The sequence below is a fragment of the Lissotriton helveticus genome, chromosome 9 (genome assembly GCF_964261635.1).
Source record: "Lissotriton helveticus chromosome 9, aLisHel1.1, whole genome shotgun sequence".
Classification (NCBI taxonomy): Eukaryota; Metazoa; Chordata; class Amphibia; order Caudata; family Salamandridae; genus Lissotriton; species Lissotriton helveticus.
Genome location: NC_136070.1, coordinates 751,043,505 through 751,060,620, shown reverse-complemented (window position 1 = coordinate 751,060,620; position 17,116 = coordinate 751,043,505). Strand labels below are relative to the sequence as shown.

Genomic DNA, 17,116 nt, shown 5'->3' with positions numbered 1-17,116 from the left:
TAAAGACCAACCAGTTCACTTTACCACTCATTGATACGCCCAAAAATTCTTTTGCGTGTGGTACAATCTAAAACAAGCAGGTACACACAGCCTGGGGTTTGAAGGGCAGTCGGAGCAGTACATACGAACCTCCTTCCGCAAACCTCTTCGCCAACAGACTCTACATCTCAGACTGGGAAAGTCTTTTGAGGTTGTAGGAGGAATTGTATCAGTAAAGTGGCGATCTTTCAATCTGGCAACATCCTCCACCACTCCAACTCTAGGAACACTTGCCTGTTCCACTAATACAAGGCTGCCTACTACAGACTCCTGAAACTTTACAAAAGTCATCTTTGACTGGGGACAAGATTTCCGGAACACAACAAAAGCATTAAAGATTGCCAAGTGGAAAAGATGGATAGCCAACTTCTTGTACCAAATGTAAGCCTTACGAAGAGCAGCATATGGTTCCAACCTCTGATCTACTCTGTCAACACCACTCATGTACTTATTGTAGTGCATTATGCACACAGGTTTGCGCACTTCTGCAACCTGACCCCAAACAGGCACCGGTTCAGTGCTTTCATCATGTATTGTAGTCAACATGTAGACATCTCTCTGTCTGAAAACTTCACAGCTAGAAGCTCCTCACAACGCAATGCACTGCACTGTCCCCGAGCAAGCTTTCGACAAACAAGTTCTTTTGGGAAACCTTTACGGTTTGAGCGGATTGTGCCACAAGCAACAGTGTCCACTTTGGCCAATTCCCTGAACAACCGCTCACCAGTGTAGAAGTTATCGACATACAAATGATGGCCTTTGTTAAAAAATCCACGACCAAGTTCCCACACAATTTTCTCAGTCACTCCAAAAGTCGACGGATAACCAGGGGGGTTATTCCTGGATTCCTTACCAGTGTACACCCTGAAATTAGAGACATATCCAGTCTCACTGTCACACAGCATATACAGTTTGATTCCATAGCGTGACCTCTTACTAGGAATGTATTGCCGAAATACCAAGCGGCCCTTGAACAACAGCAAAGACTCATCCACTGCAATTTCTTTCCCAGGATAAAAGATCTCAGGAAATCGATCAACAAAATGATCAATGACAGGCCGAATCTTAAAAAGACGGTCACATTCAGTGTGATCTCGTGGCAAAGCAAGACTATTGTCAACAAAATGCATCATCCGAAGCAGAAGCAAATACCTATCACGACTCATGACTGCCGGAAATATAGCTGTTGCCATCAAGGGACTAGTAGAACAATATGAAGCCATTGATGGTTTCCTAAGCAAGCCCATCAAAAAAGATAAACCCAAAAACTTTTTAATCTCCTCCAAATTTGTGGGAGTCCACCGGGTAGCTCTAGCGTGAGGCTTAAGGCTGGCACTGTTCACCCTCAAAAAAATTTCAGCATACAAATTAGTCTGCTCTACAATCTCTGCCAAAAACACATCATCCATAAAAAACTTGAAAAAATCAATAGGCAAAAAGTTTTCAGTGTTCACCCTACACCCTGGAACACCAGTAAATTCAGGCAATGCCGGCTGCACCATGCCTGGTGCAACCCAGAGGTCAGAACTTTCAACGTCAAGTCTTGCAGCCGCAGGCTGCTGCCCAGCTGCCTCTTGTCTCACTACACCAACTGGAAGTCTAGCAGCCCCAGGCTGCAGCCCAGATGTCTCTTGCCGCACTATTGGCACAGCAATGTCCTCCGCAACCACAGGCACAGCAATGTCCTCCGCAACCACAGGCACATCATCCACACCAAAAGTAGCTTCATCAGCACTCAGAGTGTCTTCATCAGATAAAGCCATGTGTAGAGAAAACTCACTACCTGAATCTTCACCTCCCATCTCTGGCTCAGATTCAGAGTCAGTCTCTGGACCATGGTCAGAGGAAGAATCAAAAGGCATTCCAACAACTTGCTGAGCAGTAATCTGGCGGCTAGCCATTATCCTTACACATAAAGGAGTCTGCACAAACAACTCAACAACCCCAACACTGTGCAAAGTAAGATAAAAAATGTAAGCCTTTTTCACAAAAATCTATATTTAGAAAAAATATACAATTCACTTACAAGACACAACTACACTCACCAGCACCTACTCTGCAAAGACACAGCAAATTGGCAACGATATCCCACTAGAAAGAAGAAAAAAAAACTTACATCTACAGAAGGACACATCAAAAACAAATGCAAAACATGTTTTACAATCACAAAAAACAGAAACCAAACATACTCGTAATACTACACACTTTGCAAAATAAACAATTACATTACATTACAATTGAACAAAAAAGAGGTCTCTTACCAAACACATGCAACTACAGAAACAGCAGAACAGAACCACCAGTAACGGAACCGCACACTGCAACAATCTAAAGAGAAAAAAAAAACAATACACATTAGAAGAAACAAAAACACACATTACAACAGGCTATGTCACAGGGTGTGTCACAAATGGGGTGTCTGTCCCCAAGGGGGGGAAGATTATAAATCATTATAAACGTGGGGCCCCTGGAAGCAACCCTACGGAGGGCAGAGAGGCCAAATAAAGACATGGCAGTACATACTTTTGAAAACAAATGGGCCCAAGGAAGCAACCCTTGGCCAAGGGGTTGCTCCCTATAAAAAAAAAAAAACGGAGTCTAGTGGGCTTTTTTATTCCCCCTGGGTCCAGAAACAGTAAAAAAAAACAGCCGATCTGCCCCCAGGGGGGGCAGAACAGTCTACAATATTTATAATGCCCCCTGGGGTCGCTTCATTTATAAATATAATAAAATCCCTTGTGTCTAGTGGGCTTTTCTACTCCCCCTGGGTCCAGATGCGGCCCCAAAAACGGCTGATCTGCCGGGGGCAGACAAGTCTAAAAAAAATTATGGGCCACTAGGAAGCAACCCTTCCCCAAGGGGTCGCTTCCTTTATAATTCTAAACAAATCCCTGGTGTCTAGTGGGCTGTTCTGCCCCCCCCCTGGGTCCAGACGCGGCCCAAAAAAGACTGATCTGCCCCCAGGGGGGGCAGACAAGTCTAAAAAAAATTATGGGCCACTAGGAAGCGACCCTTCCCCAAGGGGTCGCTTCCTTTATAATTATAAGCAAATCCCTGGTGTCTAGTGGGCTTTTCTGCCCCCCCTGGGTGCAGATCGGCCAAAAAAACGGCCGATCTGCCCCAGGGGGGGCAGAAAAGTCTGAAAAATAATTTATCCCCCTAAGGAAGCGACCCTTCCCCAAGGGGTCGCTTCCTTTATAATTATAAACAAATCCCTGGTGTCTACTGGGCTTTTCTGCCCCCCCCTGGGTCCAGACGCGGCCCAAATAACGGCTGATCTGCCCCAGGGGGGGCAGAAAAGTCTGAAAATTAATTTGGCCCCAAAAAGGAAGTGACCCTTGCCCAAGGGGTCGCTTCCTCAACACAATTTGCCCAAAACAAACAATCCCTGGTGTCTAGTGGGGCATTCCTGGTGCACGATTGCGACGCTGTGCAGGATCGTGCACCAGGAATGCCCTGCATTGGGACATCAGAGGAGAGGAAACACAGTTTCCTCCCCCTCGATGCTTCAAGGCACCGAAAAACGCCCCCCCCCCGCCCCACCGGAGCTGCAAACACTAACCTCTGGGCTGGACGCGCTGGAATGAAATGGATTCCAGCGCGTCCAGCGCTTCCTGATGACGTCGGCGCGCGCTGTGCGGGGGGGCCAGGGGGTGGCAGCGGAAAGTCTTCCGCTGCCACCCCTCCTAAAATGAGCACGATGCTGATGACGGAGCGGTTCCGTCATCAGCATCGGTTGGGCTGTGCTGATGACGGTCCGTCATCAGTACAGCCCCAGGGGGGGAGCGCCAGCGCTCCCCCCCCCCCCCCCCCCCCCCAGGGCTGTACTGATGACGGACCGTCATCAGCACAGCCCAACCGATGCTGATGACGGAACCGCTCCGTCATCAGCATCGAAGGGGTTAAAAGGAGCTGAATATCTGTGTATAATTCTTTGTTCTGGTTTTTATCAAAGATTGGGGCGATGCTTTACGCAGAATTTAAGGAAGCAGGCTATAGATTTAGCATATGATTGGTTTTCCAAGTACTGAAGCACCAAAAAAGCTGGGCGACACTCTCGTATGCCTAATACTTTCAAAAGAGGGACTATCCATCGCCTACGCGGTGTAATATAAAATTTACAAAAAAGGAGTACGTGGATAGTAGATTGTGCAGAGATGGAATCACAAGGGCAAACTGGTAAGGTCAAAGACCAGTCATTCTGGAGAGGGAAAGAAATCAGTCGATGGAACATGTTGAACCTAAAACGAGTCAACAAGAATTTTTCATACTGATTTAAATTGTACAGTAAATATGGTTGGATACTAAAAGTAGTCTGAGCTAATATGAGGTGTTTCACAGAGGATTTCCCTATTTAGTTTGCTAATTGCAGCTGGCCCAAGTGTGTTAAACAAGCATTTTTTAGCTCTTTTCTTGAGATCTCAACTATCGTTTTAGGCTCGGTGAAAAATCTCAGAAGGCCTAGATCAGTAAAGAATGCCTTAACATATGCCAGCCATTTGATCTTCTCCATATTGTCAAGTGTCATACAATCCTGAACAAGTAATCTTGTTAGCTCACACTGGTCCGTGGACCAGATCCTGCGCCATAACATGATTGGTTGATTTTTACTATATCCGATATATAGTCCAACCCCAGTTCTAGGTGGCATCCGTACGTTGTAGTGCTCTTGGGGACTGCAAGTAGGTACCTTAAAATGGAATTTTCAACTTTCTGTAGCTGGTCAGCATTTGCGTATCCCCAAACACCTGCGCCGTAAATTGCAACGCTTACACATTTTGCCTTATAGATCTATAGCATTTCTGTTGGAGATCTTTCCCAGTTTCTGAGCAAACGCCATTAATGCCGTCGTGGCTTTCAAGAATAATAATTTTTTTGAATTAAGGGCTTCTGACCATTTGGACTTATTGTCAATTAGAATCCCTAAATAGGGATATGTTGTTGTGCATTCTAATACAACATTATTGACAAATATGTCTTTAGCTTTTTTTTGTCTCAAACCGGCATGCATCACAAATGTCTTTTTTATATTTACTTTGAAATTCAGACTTGTCATAAACACACAGTATTTATCTAGGACCCGCTAAAGCTGTAATGCGGTTCTAGCGAGAATTACCGCGTCGTCCGCATATAATAGTGCTGGAATTTGCCGACGACCTATTGCGGGCAGGTCTTTGCTCCCTTCCAGCATTGCCACCTCAAGGCCATTGGTGTAGAGGGTGAATATGAAGGGGGGCCAGAACGCATCCTTGTCTGATCCCCCTCTCTACCCGGAAGGGCTCTGTTAACTCTCCTTTGGTACCATACCGGACTCTTGCTGTGGCCCCTGTGTACAGTTCTCGCAAAAAGTTCACTAATGAAGGATCTACTCCGAATTGTAAAATAATTGACCACAGTTTTGAGTGACTAACAAAGTCAAAAGCTGCAGTCAAATCAACATAAACCATATGTACGGTACCCCCTTTCGCTTGAACGTACTTTCCTGTCAGCAGGGTCAGATTCAAAGCCTGGTCAACTGTACCTAGTCCCTCTCGGGAACCCATACTGCAAATCCGAGATTACTTTTTGGTCGGTTGTCCATTCCTGGAGTCGTTCGAGGAGGATGCGACCAGCCACCTTTCCAAGCGAGTCCAGGATTGAGATGGGTCGATAACAAGATGGACTGTTTCGATCTCCTTTTTTAAATATGGGCACTAGTATTGAGGTTGACCAAGATTCAATTAAACCAACTTCTTTGGCAGCTTTTAACACCTTAGTGAGGATCGGGGACCATAGGTCTATCTTAAATTTGAAAAGATCCACTGGGACCCCATCGGGTCCCGTTGCTTTCACCAATTTCGAGGCTTTTATTGCGTTTACTACCTCGTTGTGTGTAAAGTCTAGGGATATCGGGTATTCTACTTGTCTCAAACACTGTAGGTGTTCTGTTCCCTGATCTACCTCTTGGGTAAATATTTGAGAGAAATGATTCACCCATGTTTTGGCGTCTATAGCGACGTCTAATGTCGGTGTTTCAGATTTTTCAGAAAGAAATGGGGATCTCTCTATTTGCCAAAAAGTTGAGCTGTCCTTTATGGTGCAACTTTTGTGAAGTTGACTCCATAAGTCATCTCTGAACTCCCTTTTCCTGGTTTTTAATGCCAAAGCATATACCTTCCTGAGTCTGTTAACCTATTCCGTATCCCTATTTTTCTCACTTAGGGCGTTTTTTAACAGTGAATACGTTTTTGTGCATTTGGAATTAAACCAGCCCTTTTTTATCTTTCTAATTTTTGTTTGATTTAGGGTTAGCTCTTTCTCTATACTTTGAACGATAACACTATAGCTCGACAGTACTTGTTTCGAACTGGCCAAGGGGTCAAGGCAGTTTTCAATAGAAGATTGAGTTTGCTTAACTATTTTAGTCGTTACGATTTCCTGATCAATTTTTCCCTATTTTAGTGTGAAGTCATTAAGTCTATCTAGCTTTAAGACCTGCTGATAATACAAATTCAAATACTTTAGTTCCTCCATATAGGTAGGTACCAGTAGGGCTAGACTAATAGGGAAATGATCACTTATTACGTTATTAATTGTGTCAAATGCATGGATAGTTGATGCCATGCTTGTTGAGACTAAGATAAAATCTATTAAACTTTTCAATCCTCTCCCATTGAATGTTGAAGAGAATATGGCTGGCGGACTCATTAACTCGTTTGCAAATCCCACCTCTATTGTAAACATGATCTCATTCATTCCGTTACCCTCAGTTGTGTGTGTAAAATGCGTTAAGCTATTCTCCTCATCATCCTGAATACTACAGTTGTTGGTGCTGCTCTTTTTACACAGATGTAAATTGAAATCGCCGCCCCAGATTTAAAAAAAAAATTGTTTATATGTTTTGTTCGTAGGTCCTGTAATAAAAAGGAAACCTCATTTAACACATGAATTAAATCAGTTGAATTCAAGATGTTGTAAAAATTTACTAAAAAGTAAATAGATCCTTGTTTGCTTGTAGCATTATAATGTGGTAGTTTTTTTCCATCTTCAATGGGGCTATTTCCTCACAGACCAATGTATTTGATATGGATGTAATTAGGCCACCCTTACATCTTCCCGAGCTCGATCTTATAGCCTCTGAAAAATGTGTCTTATAACCCACCAAATGGATTTGGGAGCTAAGCCAAGTCTCTTGAAGGCAAATTATGTTCTGCTGCCTTACTAGATCTAACCAATTCTTGTTAGAATGTTTCGAGGAGAGGCCCGCTATATTCCAAAAAATAATGCGGTGTTGTGGGACAGATGTTTTAGGCTGCGGGCCCGTAGTCTGAACAGGTAGGTTCGCATTTGATTGGTACTTTATATTGTCTTTTAATGGGGCATCGTTGTTTAGTTTTAATAGAGCACCCAGAACGGGTAGGCTATGAGTTTTGGGTTTTAAAAATCGTTCTGAACTCCCTGTGATTGACGATACACGTTCATCGGGTACCGCAATGTTATTCCCTGTTAATGCCTTTCCCTTTATAATATCTTCTTGATTCAGTCAATCGTTCTTGTCCAACCCTAAAAGAGCATTAAATCTGTTGTGGGTAGCAATGGGATGTCAATGTCAATGTCAAATGCTTTTATATAGCGCACTTATCACCAAAAGAGGTCTCAAGGCGATAAGAAGGCCATTGGGCCCTAGGGATTGTTCTCCAGTTTACAGATCGATAAGTGTTACTTGTTGGTGGATAAAAGAATCCAAGTGGTAGTATGTTTATCCCCATGGGGTCAGCCGTTAGGTTTGCTCCTTTCCATAAAATTTCCTTTACCAACATTGGTGAACTAAACGTCAATACCACACAATCACCTGGCAGGATCTTCTCCCGTGCTCCCACCCACTGCACTCGTCTGGCCATCTTAAATTCCTCAAATAGTTGTCTATGTAGGCCAATGTTATTACTTAGCCAATGTAAAGATTTGTTTTTAAGAGCTAGCCATGGTTCTTTATTACAGGCTTGGGTATTAGGTATGTTTCCCAGGACAATGACATACGGGGTGGCCTCTGGTGGAAGATATAGGTGTCTGTCCACATTTGATGGGACAGGGTGGGGAGGGATCAAAGGATGCACTTCTTTGGGGTACTGCTGAGCGCTAGGAAGTTGTGTCTGTATTTTACCAGTGTATGTAGTATTTGAGGTATTACATGTGGTTTGTAATTTGTAGGAAGAAAACGCTCTATTATCCGGTACCTTTTTGGGTGCAGGATCAGACTGAGCAATGGATTCTATGGAAGGTACTGACATATTCGATAGCCTGACCTTTGTTGTTAGGGAGTGGACATTAGGCGATGAGCTAGGTGGAAGTATGTCAGAGATGGTCTTTGGCAGTGACACTAAGTTGGAGTTTTGAGGTTTATTAATTATTAACTTTGCTATAGTCTCCATTCTTACAGCTAACTGATCTAGCCTAACCCTCACATATAGGTCCAGTCTCTCGACTAATAATGTCAACTTGTGTATATTTTGCTCTGAGTCAGTTTGTATTGTCAAGTTACTATTTAGTCTTTCCTTTTGTTACAATTGTTTTTTACTTTTATCTATGCGTTTCTTCCCCTGTGGAGTATAATTAGATTTCTTTTTTGTTGTGGTTGTAGAATGTACTACAACTGTTGGAATATCTTTTACAGGAAGTTGGATATCATTTGTTCGTGGTTTTCTTTGCTTTTTCTGAGGGGGTTGTGTGGGTGAATCATTTCTGATAAGTAGGAGCTCATCGGAGTGATACTGGATACATCCATTAGATGGACTGATGTTGTTTTCCACTTGATTTATTGGGATGGCTTCTGAAAGACTAGATGACTCCTGAGTTAACCTAGAGGATGTCCCTTCAAGTGATTCCTCCGACTGTATCTGTTTATCAATGGCGCCTACCGCGCCAGTTAGATAGCTTAACAGGGTCTGCTGTGTCATTACTTGGCCTTACGCCACCCGGACTCAACACTTTCCTTTTCCCCATTGTTCTACCAGTAGATTTAAAGACTAAACAAGGTGGAAAAAATATTGCTATTTACAGTACATACAATATTTAAGAACAGATTTATATTGCCAGCACAACCAATAACATTCATTTAATCACTTAACTCTCAAAAATGAAATTCAAGAGACCTGGCCCGACCCGGCCCTCTCCGGTCTCGGACGGGCGCAGACGGGCCCGCCCTTGGCCCGGGCTTCGCCCGGCTAGTCCCGCGATGCGGGAGATCACACGAGTTTTAAGCGCCACCGGCCGCGTTATGGGCGTGGCTGTGCAAAGGGCTCCTGGGGGATGTAGTTTTCAGTTTCCCCCTCTCGGCGGCCGCGCCTGATGTCTGGTGGCGGCGGCGGGGGGAAACAGGCAGGAGAAACAGCAAAGAAGCAGCGATCCCAAAATTATCCTGGAGTAGGGATATAGTTAGTAGATGCTCGTAATGGCACCAGGTGCAACTCAAGCAAGGAGACACAGTGGTGGTGCGGCAGCTGAGGAAATTGGACAGCCCATTCTCAACGGAACCTTTGACGGTGACCGAGGTAAAAGGGCCCATGATAACAGCATCAGCAGGACGCTACCACATCACGTGAAACAGCTCACACTTCAAGGAACTCAATATCATGGATGAAGACAGATGAGAATTCGCAACAGGAGGCACGGGCATGAGACAGGATGAGGACGCGCAGATGGACAAAGGAGAAACACGGCAGAGAAGAGAGTGCAAAAGACCAAAGAGACTGATTGAAGAAATGTGATTTGATATTCTCTCCCTCTCTCCCTCTCTCTCCCTCTCTCCCTCTCACCCTCTCTCCCTCTCTCCCTCTCTCCCTCTCTCCCTCTCTCCCTCTCTCCCTCTCTCCCTCTCTCCCTCTCTCCCTCTCTCCCTCTCTCCCTCTCTCCCTCTCTCCCTCTCTCCCTCTCTCCCTCTCTCCCTCTCTCCCTCTCTCCCTCTCTCCCTCTCTCCCTCTCTCTCTCCTTCCCCCCCCCCACAGTGGCATCAACAATAGCTATGTTATTTCTGCAACAAAGGGGGAGATGTTGTGACCTGGGCACAGGGCACTAGGACCCTGGACCCCGACTGGTGGGAGGGGCAAGGAACCGGACACCACTTCCGGTCAAGGGGTGGGGGACGGACAGTTGGGCAGGAACTGGGCAGCAGGCAGGACGTGTGATTCTGCACAGCGATAAGAACAATAAAGATACCTTGAGCAAACCGAAGACTCCTGTCGTGCTTCAAAGATCAAGACACGACTCACCCCAACGTACTGGCCCTGTGGGTCTGTCTGAAACTCAGTAACCGCTATAGGAAAGGATTTGTGCATCAGTATGGCTACCCCCCCCTCCAGAATGGAAGACCCTGTTGTCCCCAAATCGTCAGAGAAGTGTGCAGCGTGTGCCCTGTAAGTGAGCCTCCTGCAGCAGAACAGCAGGCTTGTGTCAGTTAACATGTTGTAACACTGCAGAGCTTTAAATGGGGTCCAGCAATCTATTCATGTTCCAGAAGAAAGCTGTTATTTAGGAGGGGTCATGGCAAACTGTTAGATGCATAAAAGTCCTGCCAGAATGCAATTTGTTTGACCAAGGACGCATAGTAAAGCACCACAGACAAACAGTAATAACCTCCGCTGCCTTGTGGGTAGGCCTCACCACGACTCACCCTGGCAGCTGGATGGGTAGACCCCCCACCCACAGCTGTTCTCCAAAGTGCCAGCTTACCCTCCGCAGAGGTGGACCGGCACAGTCACACCGGTGAAGGAGGAGGGAGGAAAGGCCACGATCAGCCTGGGACTCTGTGTTGCGGGAGCCAAGCTGCTTATGCCAGCCCAGGCCTGCACTGACCAGGGCAGTCGACAACCACCAGTCCTGCTGCCATGATGTCCGCTCCACAGTCCTCACCGGGTCACCAGCCTGGCGAGACTGGCCTCGGCTGGGCGAAGGGAAGTCCTCAACACAGGTTGGAGGCAATGCGGTGGCGGTGAACACTAAATGGTAATTGCATGCCCGGATTCATAGCAGATTACAGGGGTTTCAGAGCGGAGCAGCTTCAGGGTGCGTCCGCCCGGTTGGCCGTCTTGGCCACGCCCCCCTAAGGCTTGGTTTTTATCTTTTAGTGCACTTTTCTGCAGGTTTAAAAAAATATATATGCAAACTCAACCCAAGAGTATTGGAGAACTTACCATGATTACCAGTTATATTATACAAGGTCACATGTATTGATTATAGGCATTGGAAGATTAAGTGATTTGCACAGAATCACATGCGGTTGAGCCGACGCTGACACTCGAACCTGATGACCGGGTTCCATAATCGGACACTCTGGTAGTAACTCTCTATGAAATGACAGATTATGTGGTTGCACGAGTCTAAGATGACTTGCATTGTTTTACAGGTTTTTTTCCGGAGTGGTGCCCCCCCACCCAGAGCTGCATGCCAGGTTAAGGTGAGGCCTTCTATCTGTAAATTATGGGTAAGAATATCAAATGTATGTATATGTATGTATGTATATATATATATATATATATATATATATATATATATATATATATATATATATATATATATATGTGTGTGTGTGTGAGTGAATATATATATATATATATCTCTATATATATATTACCTACTGGCGGTCGCCAGTAGGTATATATAGTTAGGATTTTTTCTCTATGGGTTTTTTGAAAATTCTATGTCTAATAACTTTGGCGTTTGTGGACGGAATTGGCTGAAATTTTCAGGAAAATGGCACATTTTGTTTCTGAGCAGCCCCTGAAAATTTTGGGGGGGTTCGTCAAGGGGGGGCCGAGAAAAAAGGGGGGTCCCAAAACGCGTTTTTCCCATGTTAATTTCCATAGGGCGGTTGGCCTCACTTTTAGCCCGAACGGCTGAATGGATTTGCACGAAACTTGGCAAAATTGTAGGGACTGGTAGCCCGATGTGCCTTTTGTAGGTCTCAATATATGTGCTCCAGTGGATTTTGAGAAATTAACGTTTAAAAAAAGATATATATCTGTAACAGCGGACCGGTTAGCGCTCTGGTTCGCGGACTTTTCGCGCAACGGAGCTTTGTGAAGCGAAGCTGATTGGTTCTCCGGCGTCTGTCAACATTCCAAACAGTCCGTAGCGGCCGCCATCTTGTCTCTCGGTAGGATCGAGAGACAAGAGGAGGCCAAAGCGAAGGGGCAAATGACCATAAGGGGGCATAGTACATTGTCGCTCACCCCCTAGGTTTGATGTGGAGGTTTTAAAAGGGCCCCGCGGGGCAAAAAAAAATATAAATAATAATAATCGAACAGCTGAATGGATTTGCACGAAACTTGGCAAAATTGTAGGGACTGGTAGCCCGATGTGCCTTTGCTAGATCTCAATATATGTGCTCCAGTGGATTTTGAGAAATTAACGTTCAAAAAAAGGTATATATCTGTAACAGCGCACCGCTTCGCGTACTTTTCGCGTTACGGAGCTTTGCGAAGCGAAGCTGATTGGCTCTCCGGTGTCTGTAAACATTCCAAACAGTCCGTAGCGGCCGCCATCTTGTCTCTCGGTAGGATCGAACAGCTGAATGGATTTGCACGAAACTTGGAAAAATTGTAGGGACTGGTAGCCCGATGTGCCTTTGCTAGGTCTCAATATATGTGCTTCGGTGCATTTTGAGAAATTAACGTTCAGAAACAAGATATATATCTGTAACAGCGCTCCGCTTCACGGAGATAAAATTATATGTGTATTACCTAGCTGTTGCTTTTGTTGATTATTTTTTATTTTTTTTTATTTTTTAAGGATTGTTTATTGTGTTTCATAATTTATTAAACTTTCTAACGCGGCGCGTCATATGACGCATTACGCGACAACGCAGGTCCAGAATATAGTCAAAATGTCTCCACCAACCAGCGGACGGCACACAACCCCTTTCAGCAGGCTAAATAGTTCTGTTAAATGACAACAGAAGGGACAGGCAACAAGAACCATCAGTCAAAGAGGGGAGGGCAAGTTCTTCTCTACCGGGTCACGTTGGAGCGCTACCGGAACTGATCGAATTGGTAGTCTACAGTGTTTCTGGATGTTTCAGACTGAAGCTGGCGTTAGCATGAGAGCACCACCATTTCGTAGCTCCGTCGTGGCCATTCCACGAGCAATCATGCTAGGCGCTCCCCACCAGAAGCCTGCGGGAGTCGGGGGCCCCCAAGACTTTTGTAGAATCTTCAAGGATGAGGGGACGCTTTCGAGAATGGAGCCCAAGCTCTAGCAGACAAGTGTCCGAGTTCCAAGGTGTCGCAGGCCCATTTAGTGGACCACGCCCAAATCTGAAGAGATGGCCGCCATTTTGAGAGTCCTGTGGCAGCCGCCTATCGCTGCACCGCAAGAGCGGGAGCAACTCAAGTACATGGTGAGCGAGACGCTGTAGTCGAAAGAGCGGGCGGTAAACAGCTGAATAGCGGAAGAGGCACAGTGTAGCAAAAGCGGGCTGAATGGCAAATGAAACGGAAAAGGGGTGCCCCACTACAGCGTGTCTTTAGGTGAAACGGATTGTGGGACAAGGTGAAGAATGGAAGAGTCACCAAAAGGAAAAAAGTTCCGCTTGACCCCGGGAGCCGGCCACCTATGTCGGGGGCGATCTCAGGCCACACCAGGGCAACACGACTTGGGGAGGGGGCCGGAGCCAAGCGCCCCCTCCGAGTCCGCGACATGACACCGTCCCTCGGGGGCCTCCGTCAAGCGGTTCAGGGTGGCACCGCATCACAACAGCCCCCACTTACTTTAAGAATAGTGAAGATGAAGCAATTGCAAATAGGCTTCAGACAATGTTACAAGCACTCCTCAAAACTTTGAACTTTCAGAGTGCATGAGTTGGGACAGCGAGGGGTGATTTGGTTTCTCGGATTTGGTTTCTCGGACTGTTTTTCTGGTCTCTCACCACTGGCATACTTTAACGTTTTCTTGTTTCTAGGACATTAATAGGTTTTATCATTACGTTATGTTATCGTTTCTTTGTTTGTTGTTTAATAAAAGTTCATGTTCATCAGTGGCCTACTGATTTTCGTTTTCCTATTTTTTTCTTTCCAGGTTGTTTCATGGTAAAGTTTCTGTTAACAGGATACAGTGATCACTTCGTTATTATTGCATATGTCCTTTTCACTAGGGGTGCTCTCTGGTCGGGCCAGATGACGTATCTCTAGTAAATGGTCCGGGTGAAAAAGGTGCATCAATCAGTGGGGAGTAGATAGGCATGACAGATTACAACGGGGGAGAAAGGTCCGCATTACGTACCCTTTCACTACTTGCAAAGATTTTCCTACGTTTATTTGCAAACAGGGAATACCTCCAAAAAGAACTAATTCCCAAACAGTCAATGTTCGGACAATCAATCAATCAATGAGGAATGAAATAGGTACGACGTGTTAAAGGCTTGCGTTACCTACCCTTCACTATCTGCAAAGGGAGAGAGAATATTCCTATTCTTCCTCGTTTGCAGGTAGAGAAGATCCTTAAGAGAATTAACTTCGAACAATTCAATGCTCGATTGAAAAAATCAACAAGGGGTACTGTGAACACAAATGAACGCCGCTTATGTACATACGCATTGCTATTTTCAACAGGTTGTTCCTAATGTTTCTATTTTAGCGAGGTCAAAAAGAGATCCCATTAGTGGCCTACTGATTTTGCTCGATTCCTTTTGTTTTTTTACACGATTTTTCGCTATCTGCAAAGACTAAACAGAGTATTGCGACTCTGTGCTTGTTTGTAAATAGAGAATGAACCAAAGAGAACAATCAATCAAATGGAGAGAGAAGCAGGCACGACGTATTACAAAGGGGGCAAAGGGCTGCGTTAACTACCCTTCACTATCTGCAAAGAGAGAGTACTCCTAATAGAAATGAGGGGTGGGGGGCAGCATTCAAAGCAGATCAGTGTGCATAAACACAAAAATGTTTTTACTTACCACGTACTTGACATTCGACAGCTTATGATATTTGCTATTAAAAAACCATTGAAATTCACTGAAAAAACCATAGGTTATAGACCATATATAGTTAGGAATTAGCATTTACAAAACCTTGAAAATTCACTGAAAAAACCATAGGTTATAGACCATATATAGTTAGGAATTAGCATTTAAAAAACCTTATTTTACTCACACAAAACCATTGAAATTCCATATATAGTTAGTTGCACTAACTATATATCGCGCACCCGCAATCCACTGCTGATCATGTCACATATTACATCATTCATGACATGGTCAGTGACATCACTGATGACATCACTGATGACATCTCAAATGACATCACTGATGACATCTCATTTGACATCATTCTTGTGCTAATACGATAAACCTCTTCAGACTCTAATATAACCTTAGATACACTCAGTGTAAACAGACACTCACACACTGCCACTTATCCATGGAGTTACTCACACACCCAGTCAGTCATGCAAAGAAACAATCTCACCTCCATTTCTTCAACTATACAGTTAAACACACCTTACTTATTGAAACATATACTAACACATATTTACTCTCTTATACAATCCCTGATACAAGTTCACAATGATCGATACAACCACTCACTCATTCAGTGGCTCTCATGCACAGTTATTTATATATGCCAACTCTCACATGTACTGTGTTTTACATATGTACTTACTATGACATGTAGCATTGAGATATCCATTCACTCATCAATACACTCATGCACACAGTCAACTGCCCATGTAGCTGTTTCCACATGCACTCTTGAACTCATACACCTAGTGAATAAACTGCTCACACATCTATGCATAGTCACACACCTTCCAGCCACCCCCACACAAACTCAATCTCCCATAGAAATACTTGGGCAACCAATTAATAACACATATAGCCTCTCGTATAGCTAATGATCAACACATGCAGCAGTTTACAGAACAACAGACATAATGATGCACAAATTAAGACAGTTTAGTCACTAACCCATGCATTCAGTGAGACGCATTTAATCACTCACTCATACAGTCAGTCATGCACCTACTAAATCCTTCATCCAGACACTTATACATCCACTCAAGACATATTTTAACTTTACAGAAAAGTACAGTCACTGGATGTTGTCATCAGTGATGTCATCAGTGACGTCATTTGAGATGTCATCAGTGATGTCATCAGTGATGTCACTGACCATGTCATGAATGATGTAATATGTGACATGATCAGCAGTGGATTGCGGGTGCGCGATATATAGTTAGTGCAACTAACTATATATGGAATTTCAATGGTTTTGTGTGAGTAAAATAAGGTTTTTTAAATGCTAATTCCTAACTATATATGGTCTATAACCTATGGTTTTTTCAGTGAATATATATATATATCTATCTATATATATATATATATATATTCACTGAAAAAACCATAGGTTATAGACCATATATAGTTAGGAATTTGCATTTACAAAACCTTGAAAATTCACTGAAAAAACCATAGGTTAGAGACCATATATAGTTAGCTGGACATTTTATACTGGACATAAAACCAATGAAATTCCATATATAGTTAGTTGCACTAACTATATATCGCGCACCCGCAATCCACTGCTGATGATGTCACATATTACATCATTCATGACATGGTCAGTGACATCACTGATGACATCTCAAATGACATCACTGATGACATCACTGATGACATCACTGATGACATCTCAAATGACATCACTGATGACATCATCTAGTGTCTGTGTGTTTTTGTAAAGTTTAAATATGTTTTACATATTGAAGAATGAGTGGATGTATGGAAGACTGAGTGTGTGTGTGGCTGGCTGGGAGGTGTGTGACTCTGTGCATATCAATGTGTACTTGTATCAGTGATTGTATAAGAGAGTAAGTATGTGTTAGTATATGTGTGAAAAGTATGGTGTTCTGTGTTTAACTGTATAGATGAGGAAATCGAAGTGTGATTGATTCTTCACAGGACTGACTAGGTGTATGAGTGCATATGATAGTGTTGTAATAATGAGTGACTGTATGGGTGAATGAGTGAATGTGTGTGTAGACGTAGGAATCAGTGAGTGCGTATGTAGTAACTGGTATTGGTGTGTCATGATGTCATCAGTGATGTCAT

At 44.1% G+C, this 17,116-nt stretch overlaps 1 protein-coding gene across 14 annotated transcripts in view; it reads left to right on the top strand.

Annotated features, from left to right (window-relative positions):
* The window catches only part of PPP1R13L (protein phosphatase 1 regulatory subunit 13 like), a 1,016,088-nt gene that overhangs the window by 234,790 nt on the left and 764,182 nt on the right, over positions 1-17,116 (top strand). For 2 of the 14 annotated variants that reach the window (XM_078660879.1, XM_078660875.1), the window contains one exon: positions 11,417-11,467. The exons of the other annotated variants lie outside the window; for them this stretch is intronic. The gene's annotated coding sequence lies outside the window, so the exon portion shown is untranslated. Of the gene's footprint in view, positions 1-11,416; positions 11,468-17,116 lie in introns of those variants that run through there. 14 annotated transcript variants of the gene reach the window in all.